The following is a 16,648-nucleotide window of genomic DNA, read 5'->3' on the forward strand; positions in this document are numbered from 1 at the left end:
TGGCGTGCTATGGTCCATGGGGTCACGAAGAGTCGGACATGACTAAACGACTAAACAACAACAAGTTTTAAACGGTTTGAGCATGTTGAAAGAAGGGCAGCAAAGATGGTGAGGGGCTGCGAAGCTGGTGAGTTGGGTATGTTTAGCTTGGAGAAGAGACCATAAAGAATGTAATTAAAACACTGCTCTTTAAGGCAAATGGCCCATTTAGTTCAGTATCCTGTTCTCACAGTGGCCAACCACTGAGTTTCCTGAGGAAAGGGATTAATTGTTAAACCACCCTAGCAACTGCAGCTCTTTGAGCAAACTAGGGGGGGGGGTGTCTCCTAACAACTTTCAGCACCCTGAACAAACCAGGATTGTTTGGGGGAAGCTATGACCGTTTAAAGTGGTATGATACTGCTTTAAATGTATAGTGCAGATGGGGTCACAGTTCTTCATTACCATCACATTGAAACCACAATAGCCCTTTAAAAATGAACAGTTAATAAAACACACATTGATTATTATTTTAAGGCCTTTAGTTTTCTCCTTAAAACTGCTAACGACGAGGTCACACATATTTCCCAGGGGAACTAATTCAACAAGTACATAGCCCCTGACAAAAGCAAAAACCCTGGATTTCAGAAGGATCTCAAAAGATGATTTTAAAGCCTGGGCTTATAAAGTTTATTGTAAGAGTTATTGCACAGAATCCATTGCCAGATTGCATAGCTGATGATGCAACTAGACTGAAACAGAAAGTGAAAGGGAGAAAACTCAGGTGGGTATTGAGGAAGCAGTACTGTGAAGTCATTATTAAGCAGAGAGAGATCCCAAGAAGCAGCAATCTTTGTGCAACCCAGCCAGACCCACCCACCACGAGGTCATACATGAGGCTGCTGCCTTGGATGAATTCTATATTTAGGATCATCCAGATTTGCAGCCCTGTGCCATGTAACCACAGGTGCCACCCTTTCAATTAACTCGGTATTCTAGTTTACCCAAAGGGAGTGGAAGATCAGCATTCCTTCCTGTGTAACTGCAGAAGGAAAGGTTTATAACTGTAGAGTGTGTGTAGGGCAGAGAGATTCTTTTAGGCTTAATTTGTGACACGGCTGTACCTTGAAATAGCGGTGTGTGTGTGTGTGTGTGTGTGTGTGTGTGTGTGTGTGTGTGTGTAACTTCTCTGCCTCAAGCAGCAAAATGCTTGTGCTGGCCCTGGTGTAGTTCCTTAAGAGTGCTGGGCATAGTAGCTCTGCAAGGGATAAACTACAGTTCCCAGGATTCGTTTGGAAAAGCCATGGGCTTTGAATGTATGGTGTGTATGCAACTATAGTCTGTTATAAGAATTTTAAGGTCTCAAATATATAATAAATATTCATAAATTCACACATATCTAAATATATGAACCATGTGTCTGAAATAGTATGGGAGAGCAATCCTGAAGCCATTTTGACTCTCCCAATGACCTCAAATATTCCTCTGCAGTAAGGGAGGCAAACGGGGAAAGCCTTCCCATTGTGTTTTTGCTTGCAAAGCCTGTCTTAAGGGCATATTTGTGTGTGAATTGGGTGGGCCTGTGACCTGGATTCAGGAACTAAAGTATTAACCATCACAAAAGAATGGCCAGACCGCCCAGGTAATGCAATCAGTGACCATTACATAGCTGCCAAGTACCCCGTTTTCCCCGGGAAACCCCCCGTTTTTACTTACCTTTTCCCGGTGGCCCCCCATATCACTGTGTCTCCGTTTTTCTCTGTTATTTTCTCCTGCCGGCGGCCATTTCCCCCCCTGATTTGCCTTCTATGGGCACCAAAAATTGCCGCCGCCGGCTTCAAAAGTCGCATCTACGCATGTTCGGAAGTGCATAACGCGACTTCCGGTGGTGGTGGCGGCCATTTTTGGTGCCCATAGATGGGCAGAGCGACACCGGAAGTTGCGGCAACGCACTTCTTGACATGCATAGAAGCGACTTTCGAAGCCGGCGGCGGCCATTTTTGGTGCCCATAGAAGGGCAAAGCGACACCGGAAGTTACGTCGACGCAACTTCCGGTGTCACACGGCTGCCGGTCCCGGATTCTGCAGTCCGGGACTTGGAAGGTAAGCCATTATCAGGTATCCTGGCAGGCAGGATTTCTGCTGTAGATCTCCTCCTTCTGTGATGTATGTATGATGTTTTGGGTGTGGTCTTGGGCTGCAGGGTGAGCAATTTCAAAAGCCAATATATAAGGGGTTGGGCACCATTGTTCAGGGTTCTCCTCTCTCCTGTGTGTGGTGAGTGGGGACTCTATTGCAACAGTTAATAAAGATCAGGCTCACTAGCCACTTTGCTTTTCAATATACTCTAGTTGGCCTTTATTTTCTCCTACCGATAGGGAACCGACTTAAGGACTACTATACGGGCTCTGGAACACCCCATAAGAAAAAAGGGAGCAGATTTTCTTATAACAAGTCTATGTTTAAAAACAGTGGGAAACACTGTGATCCAGCAATGTGTTTTCAATTTGCAAAGCAAAAGTGCATGCTTAGGCTCTCTTAACAGCTGAGTCATCAAAACTCACTGAAGAACATTAAGAATCCAATAATGAAACTATCAGGCACTAGAACAAGGATTGGTGAAATGAGAAAGAGTGAAACTGTCTCTATGTGCTGGCCATGTGTCCTACTTCACATAGGACAGGGGTCAGCAACCTTTTTCAGCCGTGGGCTGGTCCACCGTCCCTCAGACCATGTGGTAGGCTGGACTATTTGGGGGGGGGTGAACAAATTTCTAGGCTCCACAAATAATCCAGAGATGCATTTTAAATAAAAGCACACATTCTACTCATGTAAAAACACCAGGCAGGCCCACAAATAATCCAGAGATGCATTTTAAATAAAAGGACACATTCTACTCATGTAAATCACGCTGATTCCCAGACCGTCCACAGGCTGGATTGAGAAAGCGATTGGGCTGCATCCGGCCCTTGGGCATTAGGTTGGTGACCCCTGACATAGGACAACTCTCTATTTCAGGGGTAGGCAACCTAAAGCCCGGAGGGCTGGATGCGGCCCAATTGCCTTCTCAATCCAGCCCACAGACAGTCCGGAAATCAGTGTGCAGCGACAGCAGGAGGCCCCATTAGCTAAAGTGGTACCTCAGGTTAATAACAGTTTCAGGTTAAGAACAGACCTCCAGAATGAATTAAGTTCTTAACCAGAGGTACCACTGTACCTTTAACACACATTTAAAGCACATTCTTTCCTTCAAATAATTCTAGGCACTGTAATTTGTTAAGGGTTGCTGGGGATTCTGAGTCTGTGAGGGGTAAACTACAGAGCCCAAAATTCTTTGAGGGACAGAATGTACTCTAAAAGTATAGTGTGTGCACACAGCCTTAATACTGACTTAGGTCCCACTGAAAGCAATGGGACATTAATGCAGCTAATTAGGGTTGCCATATTTTAAAAAGTGAAACCCAGACACCCAAGTTGATGAGTTTTTTGTTGTTGTTTTAGCAATGTCTGCCCCCAAAAAAGTTTATGAGCAATTTTCCAGGAAAATTGGCAAAAAACAAAAACAAACCCACTCCCAACAGGAGTCGCCAGATATCCAGGTTTTTCAATATATTTTTCCAAATGACGCCATTTTCGATGTCTGATTCCTGGATATGTCTGGGAAAACCCAGACATTTGGCAGTCCTAGCTAACATGCAACCCAATGCAGTCAATGGGACTTACTCCCACATAAGTGTTTACTGCAACCAAGCTTTATTCCTTCAGCTAGCAAGGTTCTTTTACTACTGCCTGTCATCATCACCAACCTCAGTAACCAAAGGGACTTTCCCTGCAATTGAAATCAATCTAAGTCAAAGAGAATTAGAGAAAGAATGCAGAGCTGCAAACAGGAGTGGCTACTCTATGTGGGGGAAAACCCATTGTGTGGGAGTAGAGAAGAGAATTTTGTCTGCCCTGTTCTTAAGTAATTTCATCATTCCTTAAGGTCTGGGTATTTCCTGCTCTCCCAAGGACTGCTATTGCATAATCCCAGCATGGGTAAGAGTTCTTGTAACACGTGTGTGTGTGTGTGTGTGTGTGTGTGTGTGTGTGTAGAGCAGGGATATTTCACAGAGACTTTTAGGAGGGAGGGTGGGATGGTATTCTTGGACCTATCATTGTCATTGGAGTTCCCAATGGCCACCATGGCAGGAGCAGTTTCTATCAGTTTCAGCTGGTGGCTCAGCTGCGGCTCCATCTGGGTGGGGAATGGCAACCTGGCAAATAGAAAAGGGTGCTGCTATTGGTTCTGTGGGTGTGTTCTTGCTGGAAAGGCCCTGCTCCGCTATGATCATGTGCTAGGTTAGGTTTATCACAAGCCATCCTTCTGGCTGACTCAGGATTGGAGATCCAATGAACGCCTATTCTAGATTAGAGTTTCTGTTTTGCTTCAGATTGTAAAATGCAGAACCAAGCAGCTTTATTTGCTCGGCCAGTTTCAATTGTCCTCATAAACTCTGCCTCGGGGAGGAAAAATAACAAGGAAGAGAAACAAGGAAGGAAGTAAAACAGCTTGTCTTCAGTAGAACAAGGCTTAATAGGAAGCTTAATAGGAAGCAGGCTTTCTGTGCATGAGGCTGCCTTTTGCGGCTGTTAGATGCAAAAACAATACTTAGTTCTTTCATTTCCCCCACTTGTTGTCATCCTTTATAACACACTCCTATGCGTATCTAACATGAACGCAAGTCCCTAATATGTTCAGTGGCCCTTACTCCCAACCACAGTGTGTGCAGGATTACAGTCATAACCTGGTAAACCAGAGGAAGGACGCATTCTGGACCGGGGCTTTTCTAGTGTATGCAATGACTGTTATATCAACTTTTCCCAACGAGGGGTTCTGGCTAGGGTTGGCGAGAGTTGTAGCCTCAAATGTCATGGGTACCTTCCAAACCGGTGATCCTGTGTAGGTGAGGATAGAATCTCAACATTGGGATCGCTCAGTTGGGAGAGCACAAGACTCTTAATCTCAGGGCTGTGGGTTTGAGCCCCACATTGGGTGGAAGATTCCTGCTTTTGCAGGGAGTTGGACTAGATGATCCTTGTGGTCCCTGTGGCATTCACACATTGACCCTGTGCCACCACGTCTATTCTCTTCCACTGCCACCAACCAGGTTTCCCCGGTAATATATTCAGACTCAGTCAGGTTGTAACGTATTAACAAAGATTCCAGTTTAAGTTTTAAATACTTTGAAACACTGTAATCCGATTCACTCTCTCTGTCTCCCCTCTGTCTCTAACCCACTCTGACTCCTATGCCTCCCACCCACAAGAAAACCAACCAAACTAACTGTCTCTCTATTTCCAACTGTCTTCCCCACTGTCTAAACCTCTGGCTAAGCCTTGTAAAAGCAGGTAGGCTCCGCCTCTGGGCATTTCTATTGGTCTACCTATTAAAACTTTCTCCCCCTCCCCGTACAGACATTTCCAGGGGCGTACCCAGGATCAAAACCGGGGGGCAAGGGGCGGGGCGAAAGCACGGGAGGGGAGGGGCCACAAAGTGGGAACGTGGGCGGGGCTCCGGAGCCCAGGGGAAACTGACTCCGGTCTCACCTAGGCGCCGCGAAGCTTTTTGCAGTCAGAGGTGCCGGGGCTCCGCTGACAGCACCCAGCCAGGGTGCTCGCTCTGGCCCGCCGGGCTGCCCCCGGTGCACTAAGGCCAGCACCCCGGTAGAGCGTGCAGCCGTGGCCAAGAGCGGCGCTGCTGGCGGGGCTGATGGGCAGAGGCGGAGGCGGAGAACAGCCCAGCGGCATGTGAGAGCTGCGTTCCCGCCCGCCGCACTCTCCAGCTTCCTGACGGCTCTCTGGTTCCCCGCCGTGCTTGGCCTTGCTGGAGGGCGCGGCGTGGTGGGTGGGCTCCGCCGGGCTGTGCTCTGAATGGAAGTTAGAAGCAGCTGTGGTCCAGCGAGAGAGTTATTGTCAACTTTTGAACCAGTCCCTTTAACTGTACAGTATTGGGCAGAGGGGGCTTGGTCTGCAGCAATTAGAAAGGGAACTGTGTCAATCTCTATGTCTGGAAGAGTCACTGGAATACCAGGCTGCTGTGAAGGTCACAAAAGCAGACCAGGCTTACCCCCACCCCTCTATTCATTTATTTTGATCATCTCAACACCTGCCCCAGACAGATGCCCAACTGTAAAAGACGAGGACTCCTTTTAGCAGTTGTTTGGAAAAGGGAATATCAGCAGATGCTGTTTGTCATGTGAGGTGCACCTGCTTAAATTTCCCTCTTCTACACAAGGCAGGAGCCCTTTCCCTCTTTCGCACCTGCCAAGCTGAGACCAGTGCTTTCCAAAGGTTTCTTCCCCATAGACTACTTGAAAGTTGCTGACGGTCTTGGCAGACCACTTAATCATTTTTCTGTTTGTAATGTGCTATGCTGGATGCTGTATGAGTTTTAACTCTATTCTGTTGCTTCTTTTCTTTCTTAATATGTATTACATTTTATTATTGCGTTCCATAGAACTCATCACTATGCAATACAAAAGAATATATGGAATACAAAAGAAGAAAATGTTAACCAACAAAGGAGAGTGGAATAAAATGCTGGCCCTTCCGCCAAAAGAAGGCAAACTCAGCACGTGAAAAGAGTTCATATTTATTGCTGCAGGATAAAGCTAGAGGCCCCAGTGGATATCTATGAAAAGCTGGGACCCCAAACAAAGGGTGCACAAAATTTTTATAATATTACAGAAAGAAATACAATTACTACAGAAGCTTAAACTGTCTCAGTTGGCTATATCTATGCATTCTCAAGACATGATCCTATGTACCATGCAAATACCATAGCAACAGATAACAGAAAAGCAACATTTTTTATGAACTTTGCTTAAAACTATCTGTTTCATGAAGCCTCATCTGGGTCGGGAGAATTTACTGCTTCTCTTCTTTGAAGATCTCCTAAGGTTAGCTCATTCTTCTCCGTTTTGGAAGCTGATAAGAGAGGCCCACGATAGGTGCTATGCCGGCAAAAGACAGAAGTGCATTTTCTATTCATAGATGGTGTGGGTGTGTGTGCAGGGAGAATTAGCAAGCTGCCAGAGCTTCAAGGCCAAGACAGCAGTGAATTTCTTGCAAAATAATAGAGAGCTAACAGCAAGAGAGAGAGAGGTGCCTATACTGTATTTCCAATACAGGACAATGGAAACCACATTGCGGCTGTGACTGTGTGGGGTTGTGACTGTGAGAACGTGTTTATGCAGACTCAGCATGAACTGAGGTTAGTTGTACATCAGAAATGTGTGCTGTGGGTTCTGGCATATTTCCTGGGCCAGGTCATGACACCCAGTTATCAAACGCAATAAAAAGACAATTTAAAAAATCAATATGAATTTGTCATGTGATGGCTGTGCTTCATCCACAAGCACACTGCACACCTCCTGAACAAAGCTCACAGACAACTGGCAGTTTGCAGACCACAGACCAGACTCTGGGAAGCATAGGAGCCAACTCATAGGGCCAAGGTACCTTTGGCTACCCCTAATAAAATATTTGAGGGATGTGCAGAGGAGCAGAAATGGTTTAAAAAGTTGGCAATCCTAGGTCATGCAAAACTCAGTTAAGGTTTCAGTACAAAGTAAACAAACCAGGGAATAAGAACCAAATGAAATGCCATGTTAAATACATGATCATATTGTTGATGGCAAGGAAAAATAGGTAAGAAAGGAGAATTATTTGGGTGCTAAGATCCAAGTTTGGAACAAGTACCCTTTGGTAAGAGAACACCAGCGGAGATTTAAAATCACAAAATATGCAGCAAAGTAAAATGTGTAAATATAGGCTTTTAGACCTCTAAAATATGCCCTTGTGAGTTCCAAAACTTCCTGCTTCCCTTAACATAGAAAAAGACCATGTGTTTGGTAAGTTAAAAGTGGTTTACTTACAAACTCTCCAAAGGCAAAGCCATAGCTATGTGTGTGGGGGGGCAGCCAGGTTTTTGCCCCAGGTGAAGCCTCCAGGGGGGCACCACTGAGGCTCCCATCCTGTGTGTGTGTGTGTGTGTGTGTGTGTGTGTGTGTGTGTGTGTGTACACGGGGGTGGGTAGGTGCCAAACTGGATCTTTGACCCAGATGAAATAAAACCAGGTGTTGCCCCTGCCAAAGGTCAGACTCATGTGCATTCAGAAAAGGATGCACAGGCAATAAAACATGGCTTAGTTACAGTGGTGAAAGTTCCTAAATTGTTGGGATAGGAACACAATAATGGCTTGAAAGAGCCTCTTCACATGTTGAGCTTCCCAGGTAGACTGAGGTGCAACAATAGGCTTGATTGACCTTCCTCCCAAGGTTAGGGCGAATGACTTAGCTAACCTTGGCAGGACAGCTTACTCTAAGGCATTAATCCCTTCGCGTATTAATTAGACTTAAACATGTTGGTTATACAGTGGTAGCTCTACTTACGAATTTAATGTGTTCCGAACACACATTTGTAAGTCTAAAAAATTTGTAAGTCGAATCCCATAGGAATGCATTGGGAGAAAAAAATTGTAAGTTGAAGCAACCCTATCTAAAAATTCGTAAGTAGAAAAAATCCTATCTAAACCGCATCCAAGATGGCGGACGGAGCTCCATTCGTAAGTAGAAACATTCGTAAGTAGAGTTATTCGTAAGTAGAGGTAGCACTGTACTGAGCACTAAGGCACGCAAAATGAAATGTAAGCTCGGAGCTGGATGAAAAAATCCTATCTAAACCGCATCCAAGATGGCGGACGGAGCTCCATTTGTAAGTAGAAAAATTCGTAAGTAGAGTTATTTGTAAGTAGAGGTACCACTGTACAGTATGGGGCTGGTTATCCACACATACATATTCACAGCTGGTTATAAGCACATACATATATTTGTCCATAAAGTGACTAGTTGCCAAAGAGGAGAGGGACTCTTGCACCTTTAGCAGTTGGGTAGGAGAGGGCATGTCAGCAACTTTGCTGCATCTTTCCATCCCTCTGCACTTTCCCAGCTGTGCCATGATGTACTCGGACTTATCTGGGCACGTTGGCACCCGAACATGCCTTTCTACCTCCACGTAGCTTGTCTTGGTATATGACAAATAACCTTTTTATTTTTTGCCAGGAGGTGGATGTTAAGACCTTCCCACCCTTTCCTGGAAGATGCTTTTCTCAAAAGTGGAGAGTTCAAGCAAGTTTCGCTTCCTTTCAGAAGCCTCAGAGCAGCATAGCATACTGAGGTGATGCCAGGAATGGCTTCATCCATCATGTGTGTGTTGATGTAAAGGTGTGTTTCTTACCCACCCACATTGCACCTGAAAACTCCCCCAACCTGTGGGGTTTTAGCAATGAACAGATTCTGATGCTGCAGTGCTTCTGCTGCTGCTCCAGCTTAATTTGGCATTCTGCTACATACATCTGAGATTCTAATATGACCATGTGAGTGAGGTCACTTAAAGAGAAGCTTGTGGGCTCTTTCTCTCTCTGTGTGTGATGTTTTAGCATGTGACAGATTTTTCTGGACATTGCAAAAATGATTTTGGGGGGGAAACACCTCCATAAACCAGCTGCACTTATAGGTGCTAGAAATACTTTCTCTTTCTAGTTTGGCTGGTTGTAACAGCCAAAATTCCCCTCTTTTATATTATATATATAGACTGCTAGTGGTAGGAGGAGGTTGCTGGCTTCTGCTTTGCAATATCTAGGCTATGATGATTCAAAACCTGCCTCATTCTGCTCAAATAATATGCCCCAAACCGATTCCTATGTGTTACTAACATAAAGTTCTGCTCATCCTCATGACTGCCTTTCCATCCTAGACTGGTGAGACACCTGCTTGTTCCGTTCCATCTCAGCCAAAACTAGCATGGCCTCTTAAGGGCCCAGGCCTCAGTTTCTTACTTCATCTACTCAGAATTTCCAGCTCTCTTCCAGAAGCTCTGCATTCTTTCCCACCTGTCTCCCCTACACCAGCCACTTAGACAGCCAACCAGCACCTTGTATGTAGGCCTGGCCCTCCATAGCTCAAATTGTTTCAGAGACCAAAGGCATCTTGGTTCCCAGGTCAAGCATGGGAAAAGATCACATTTCAGCTTTCAAAGCCAGATGGGGGGGAAGCAGAGCAACTTGTGACATCTTATAGACTGGGATCCCCTCCAGAAGACTGGTGAGGGTTTTGTTTTTGTATGTTTTGACACAATATCAGTGTCTTAGCAATAGATCTGTACTGGGCCAGCCACACACTGGGCCAGTCATTCTGCTTCATTGGTTGTTCTGTGATGTTTCTCCCAACATTACTGCACAGTTGGCATCTAGCATGGTGTTCTTGCACTATTTCATATATTTTTGTTGCCGTTGTTGTTTAGTCGTTTAGTCGTGTCCAACTCTTCGTGACCCCATGGACCAGAGCAGGGGTGTCAAACTCAAATTCATTGGGGGCCGCATCAGCAGTTTGGTCACCCTCAAAGGGCCGGTTGTATCTGTAGGACTATGTGTCCACTCTTTATTATCATAAATTATTGTCACTGCATTCAATTATTACTGTTTTTTGTAATAATGTAAGTAATAACTAGCTCTGAAAGAAGAAACATAGTCAGAATAATGGCAGATAGATATTCAAATGTACAATTATTGTACAATTTATTGAAAAATGATTTTTGGTAACTGCACTGGGTGGTGGAGGCTCGCTAGGGTTTCATGCAGGACCTTTGCAGAGCTACTAGTACCTGGAGATGCTGGGATCCTTCTGCATGCAGGACAGATGTTCTGCCAGTGACCCACCACCCTTCACCAAAGGGACTAGCTGAGGTTGACTCACTGAAGCTGCTCTCCTGGTTCCAGGGTTTAAGGGCCAGAAGTATAAAGCAGCATCCTATGTTTCTGAGGAGAGGGAGAGGGAGAGGGAGAGGGAGAGGGAGAGGGAGAGGGAGAGGGAGAGGGAGAGGGAGAGGGAGAGGGAGGGGAGGAAGGAAGGAAGGAAGGAAGGAAGGAAGGAAGGAAGGAAGGAAGGAAGGAAGGAAAGAGGGAGTGGGAGGGAGAGAGGAAGGAAGGAAGGAAGGAAGGAAGGAAGGAAGGAAGGAAGGAAGGAAGGAAGGAAGGAAAGAAGGGAGAGAAAGAAGAGTAGGAAATAAGGAAGAGAATAAAGAAGGAAAGAAAAAGAAAGAGGGAGAGAAGACGAAAAGAGAGAAAGAAGGAAGGAAGTAGAGGGAAAGAAAGAATAAGAATGAGGGAGAGGAAGAAAGTTGGGAAGGACGGAAGGAAGAAAGGAAGAAAGGAAGGAAGGAAGGAAGGAAGGAAGGAAGGAAGGAAGGAAGGAAGGAAGAAAGAAAGAAAGAAAGAAAGAAAGAAAGAAAGAAAGAAAGAAAGAAAGAAAGAAAGAAAGAAAGAAAGAAAGAAAGAAAAGAGGGAGCAGGAGGGAGAGAGGAAGGAAAGAGGTGAGAGAAAGAAGAGTAGGAAAGAAGGAATAAAGAAGGAAAGAAAAAGAAAGAGGGAGAGAAGACAAGAGATAAAGAAGGAAGGAAGGAGAGGGAAAGAAAGAATAAGAACGAGAGAGAGGAAGAAAGGGAGGGGGGTCGCCGCCTTGATTCAGCGCCAGAAAAGAGCGCGAAGTGACCCAGGACCAAAAAGCATTTTCCTGGCCCCAGCTGTTTGTCGGCGCTTTGTTGGCGCGGCGCTTCAGCAGCAAGGTCCCACTGCTGGGTCCCGCTGGCTGGGGCGCTCGGCGGGCCACATGACGAGGTCTGGCGGGCCGGATTTGGCCCCCGGGCCTTGTGTTTGACACCCGTGGACCAGAGCATGCCAGTCACTCCTGTCTTCCACTGCCTCCCGCAGTTTGGTCAGACTCATGTCTGTAGCTTCAAGAACACTGTCCAACCATCTCGTCCTCTGACGTCCCCTTCTCCTAGTGCCCTCAATCTTTCCCAACATCAGGGTCTTCTCCAGGGAGTCTTCTCTTCTCATGAGGTGGCCAAAGTACTGGAGCCTCATAGATTATTAGGATGTAAACTATTTCAGGATTTTTATTGATGCTGTTGGAGCCCATAGGGTGGTTTCCGAAGCATAATTGTGGTAGGGGAGGTTACGTGGACCATATGTATGCATGGGTGAGACAGAATGAATGTGTTGCATGTTCATGATGTGCATATGTAAATATGTAGCAGGTGGGTGTGTTGTGTGTGAAAGAGAATGGGAGGCTTTTTTGCTTTGGCTTCACCAACTTTTGGCATGCCACCCAATGAGTTTGCCAGGAAGCACTGCATTCTGGAGGCCAGAAAAAGCACCTATGGCATGCAGAGCTGAGACAAATAGAAACCCCTTCTGTGAGGTCCATTTCACACACTGGGAGGCATCAACTCTTGGTTTGCTGCAAGTGTATCCTTGACAGGGAGCTGCAGCCAATTCTGGCTCTTTCACAAGAGTAATGTGCAAACATGTTGGTTAAACTCACACTGTACATTTTTACTTGTACACAATGTGTGAAATAGCAATGCAGTTGTGCTGGAAATGTCAATTGTGAAGGCAACCAACACTTAACAAAATCCTGATATCTGTTTTCTAGTCAAGGGAGCTGAGACATTTGGAGGTTTGTCTTTGCAAAGTCAGACAAGAGTAGGCAGAACTGCTTGGGAAAAATGAGGGGCCTGAGAAGTAAGCAAGCAAGACAAGCCTGCTGGATCAGACCAATGACCCAACTACTTCAGGATTCTGTTCTCACCAACCAGATGCCTGTGGAAAACCTGCAAGCAGGATCCGAGCACCTAAACACTCTCCCAGCAATTGGTTTTCAGAGGCATATCGCTTCTGGCCGTGGAGATGGAATATGGCCATCATGACTAGTAGCTGTTGATAGCCTTTGGGCAAATCTCCTGGAGTTTTGTGCATGTTCAGGCTGATGGCATATTGCACAAAAACGGTGCTTCATTCTTAGAAGTCACAGTCAACTGCTTCCGCTAGCAACGAACTAACAAACCACTTCTTTTTTTCACTCTTATGTCAGCCAGTCGTCTGATGTAAGGGCACAAACCACAGAAGGAGAAAGTAAGACTGAGGGATGGGTAATCCCATCTATGCAAAAATTCGAAGTCACCTGATAAAAGGCTGTAGTCAGCTTTGCCGGTTTCAGTTCATGCTCATTCATGTGTAAAGCTATGAATGGGTAGGAGCAAGCCGCAGACTTAGTGAATGGAACTTAATTGCTTTGAATGAGGATTGCTGCCTTTTAAAATGACTCTGCTCCTGTGCCTTGAACAGCAGCTTGCCATGCAGAAATAGCGCAGGTGGAGATTTTTGTGGCATGTAACAAATGACAGGGAAAGCCTCGCCAACCTGGGCCCCCTCTAGATGTCCTTTTTATTGTGCATCCATGATGGTATCAGGGCTGTTATATGTGATCATGCTTTTAAGACTTTGTTTCCAATCAGTGCTGAAATCCTATAACTTTTCAAACCACATATGTTCCAGGGTTGTTGTTGTTGTTGGGGGGGGGGCTTCTCTCTCCTATTTGTTGTGTGCTACAATGCAGGCGTGCCCTTCTAGGTGGCAATAATGCAATAGCGTTGGGGAGGCATTGCAGAACAACTCATAAGGCAAAATAATTGTGTGGGCAACCCAGTATAAATCTACCACTAATGCACTATCATTGAGTCAATAACGTGTTGTAGAATATGCCTGTGAAAAAAACACCTGTCTGGAGGGACCCTTAATTCCTGCGTGTCAGGCCACTGTCAAAGAACAGGAACAGAGCCAGTAAAAACAGTTAGCAGGTGCTTCTGGTTGGTAGCAGAGGTCATTGCTGCTGTCAGGGGCACAGATAATGAGTTGTATGCTGATAAGAGCAAAGAGAATAAACAAATACTGCTAACTATGTCACTTAACAAATGTGTGGATGATCCAAATATTTTAGTTATGAATTGTTAATCCACAGGTCATCCTGATTGTCAACAAGAACTCCCAATAAGAACCTGAAATATTAGCGTGAATTATTTTCCATCCATAGCAATCATTTTCCAAAAGCAATTTGATCATCCCTGCAGCAGTTTGGTTGATTCAGTAATTGCTTTCTTCCACTTTGCTCCTGGAGAACCATTGCAGAATGAAGAACTGAATCACCAGACAGGGGTAAGGAATGCATCTGTTAACAGAATCTCTACATCCTCTCCAAAGCCCATAGAGGAAGATACACTTCCTCTTGCAACTTATAGAGTTTTTCATTCACCAAATACATTCTACTAAATCCCTCAGAGAGGGGAATCCCACCAGACCACTTGTACTGTATCAGCATAAGCAAAAATGTGGCTTTAAAAAAAGCAGTGCTTTAATTAGCTAGTGTGCAGTTTAGAAGCTGAGGGCATACAGATGTTAACAAAAAAAGAATAAATGCTTTTCTAAATAGTTTCAAATCCTCTGTGCCAACTGGGGATAATTCTAGATGATTTTAAGAAGTTGGAAAACAGCCTGAAGCTATGTACATGACTGTGTACATAACATTTAATGCACACACACACAAACGCACTGAAGAATCCTGGGGACTGTAGTTTGTTAAGGGTGCTGGGAGTTGTAGCTCTGTGAGGGGCATAGCTGCCAAGTATCCCGTATCCGCCGGGAAAACCCCTTTTTTCTTACTGTTTCCCAGCGGTCTCCCGTTTGCTGATAAATCCCGGCATTCTCCCTTAAATTCTTCCTGGCGGCCATTTTTCTGGTGCCGCTTTGCCCTTCTATGGGCACCAGAAAATGGCGACGCCGGCACTGGAAGTCGCTTCCGAGCATGACCGGAAGTTGCGTGACGCGACTTCCGGTGGCGCTTCGCCCTTCTATGGGCATCAGAAAATGGCGGCGGCGGCGCCGGAAGTCGCTTTTACGTGTTTCCGGTCATGCGCGGAAGCGACTTCCGGCGCTGGTGCCGCCATTTTCTGATGCCCATAGAAGGGCGAAGCGCCACCAGAAGTTGCGTCACGCAACTTCCGGTCATGCGCGCGCTGCCGATCCCAGATCTTTACGACCCGGACTTGGCAGCTATGGTGAGGGGTAAGCTACAGTTCCCAGATCCTATCGGAGGAAGGATACGCTTTAAATATGCTTTAAATGTACATAATGTACACAGTTACCTGAAGTGAGTCATGCTGTGATCGGTGGGACTTACAAGCAGAAGTGCGCAGATTTGCAGCCACCATGTGACAAGCCATGGCAAGCTAATCATTAAGCTGGCGGGGTGTGGGAGGGGGCTCCCAAGAGGGTTGGGTGCCACTATGAGGATCAACATAGTGGCAGACACAGCTGGGACGAATTTTATCTTGCATCCTCAGATTCTAACTGCACACGCTCTAGCTTTCTATGGAAACAACAGTAAAAGAAAAAGAAAAAGCTCCTCCAAAGTGGTGCCAAGCATGAGAACTAAGGGTAGGTTCTTAACGCAGGCCCCAGCACCACTGCAAACAAAGCTGTTCCACAGTGGCTTCTGTTGCCATGAGAAGTCAACTTAGGTGTAGAGTGTGCAGGAAGAGGACACTGGCTAAGATTTGTTCTGGTGAGGCATGCAAGCTTTTCTGTTCTTAGTCTCCCTGAAAGTTAAGCTTCATATGTCACACAGGGTGGCCAAATGCAAAAGAGGGAGGTGTGCTCATGCACTTTAGGAGTTGTCCAGTAGAGGGAATTTCATCAGGCTGTAACTTGCCACTTAAGGTGTGCCTGCGGAAATGCTCCTCTTCTGCACAACTCTTCAAGTTGTAGGTGCCCCTCTCCCCTTTTGCATCTGGCCAAGTTGCCCAATAACTACTCCCTCTATTTGTGCCTTTTGAGAGCAGAAGGATTAATAGACATTAGCAGGCATAAGGTGCACCTTCATGCTGTGTAAAGCTTCTGTAGAGGAAGCTACCCTGGTAAATTATCAGTCAATCTCCCCCTGGAAACTTTATTATGGAGTACTATTGGGTAGATTCCAGGAAAAAGCCGTTCCTGTTATTAATACAAAATATGGCATCAGGTTTTTAATAGGAGGAATAGCAAGTTCCCAGAAACCCAAAGCTAGCTGATTTGCAAATATGCTGGAAAAAAGATTTCAACTTATTTTAAAGACTGTGAAGACAAGTTGCGTTCTAAACGGCTAGAATGCTACAGGAGCAGCTTCTGTTGTCATTAAATACATACAGGCCATTCTGCAAATAGTAGTAGTGGTAGTTCAGCCCTGACACTGAGGTCCACTGAAGTCCAAGGGCCTTCTGAGTGTTTCCTCACCCCAAAAATTACAGAGTGGCAAAACAAATTGCAGGAAATGGCCGAAATGGCACAACTAACAAATAGTTTGAGAGGAAAAGGTCAGGAAGAATTTGTTAAAAGATGGGATAGATACAAGAAATATGTTAAAAAATATACGGGTGATAAAATCACTATGATAGCGTTTGAATGAACTGTTAAAGATATAGGTTGATTTAATAGATATTTGGAGACTTAAAGAACTAGAATGTGAAAAGATGTCAAAGTAGAAACAGCATTGATTGTACATACATTTGATATTTAAAGAACAAAAAAGCAAGCTGCTGGAGGTAACAGGAAGTCCAGAGGTTTATTTATTTAATTATGTATATATTATCTTTCTTATTGCTAATGTTTTTTTGTGTGTGTGTGTGTGTGTGTGTTTTCTTTACAATATTACTATTACTATTTTCCTTAAAATATTATATTTTATTCTTATTTTTT

Source organism: Zootoca vivipara, chromosome 1, assembly GCF_963506605.1.
Source record: "Zootoca vivipara chromosome 1, rZooViv1.1, whole genome shotgun sequence".
Classification (NCBI taxonomy): Eukaryota; Metazoa; Chordata; class Lepidosauria; order Squamata; family Lacertidae; genus Zootoca; species Zootoca vivipara.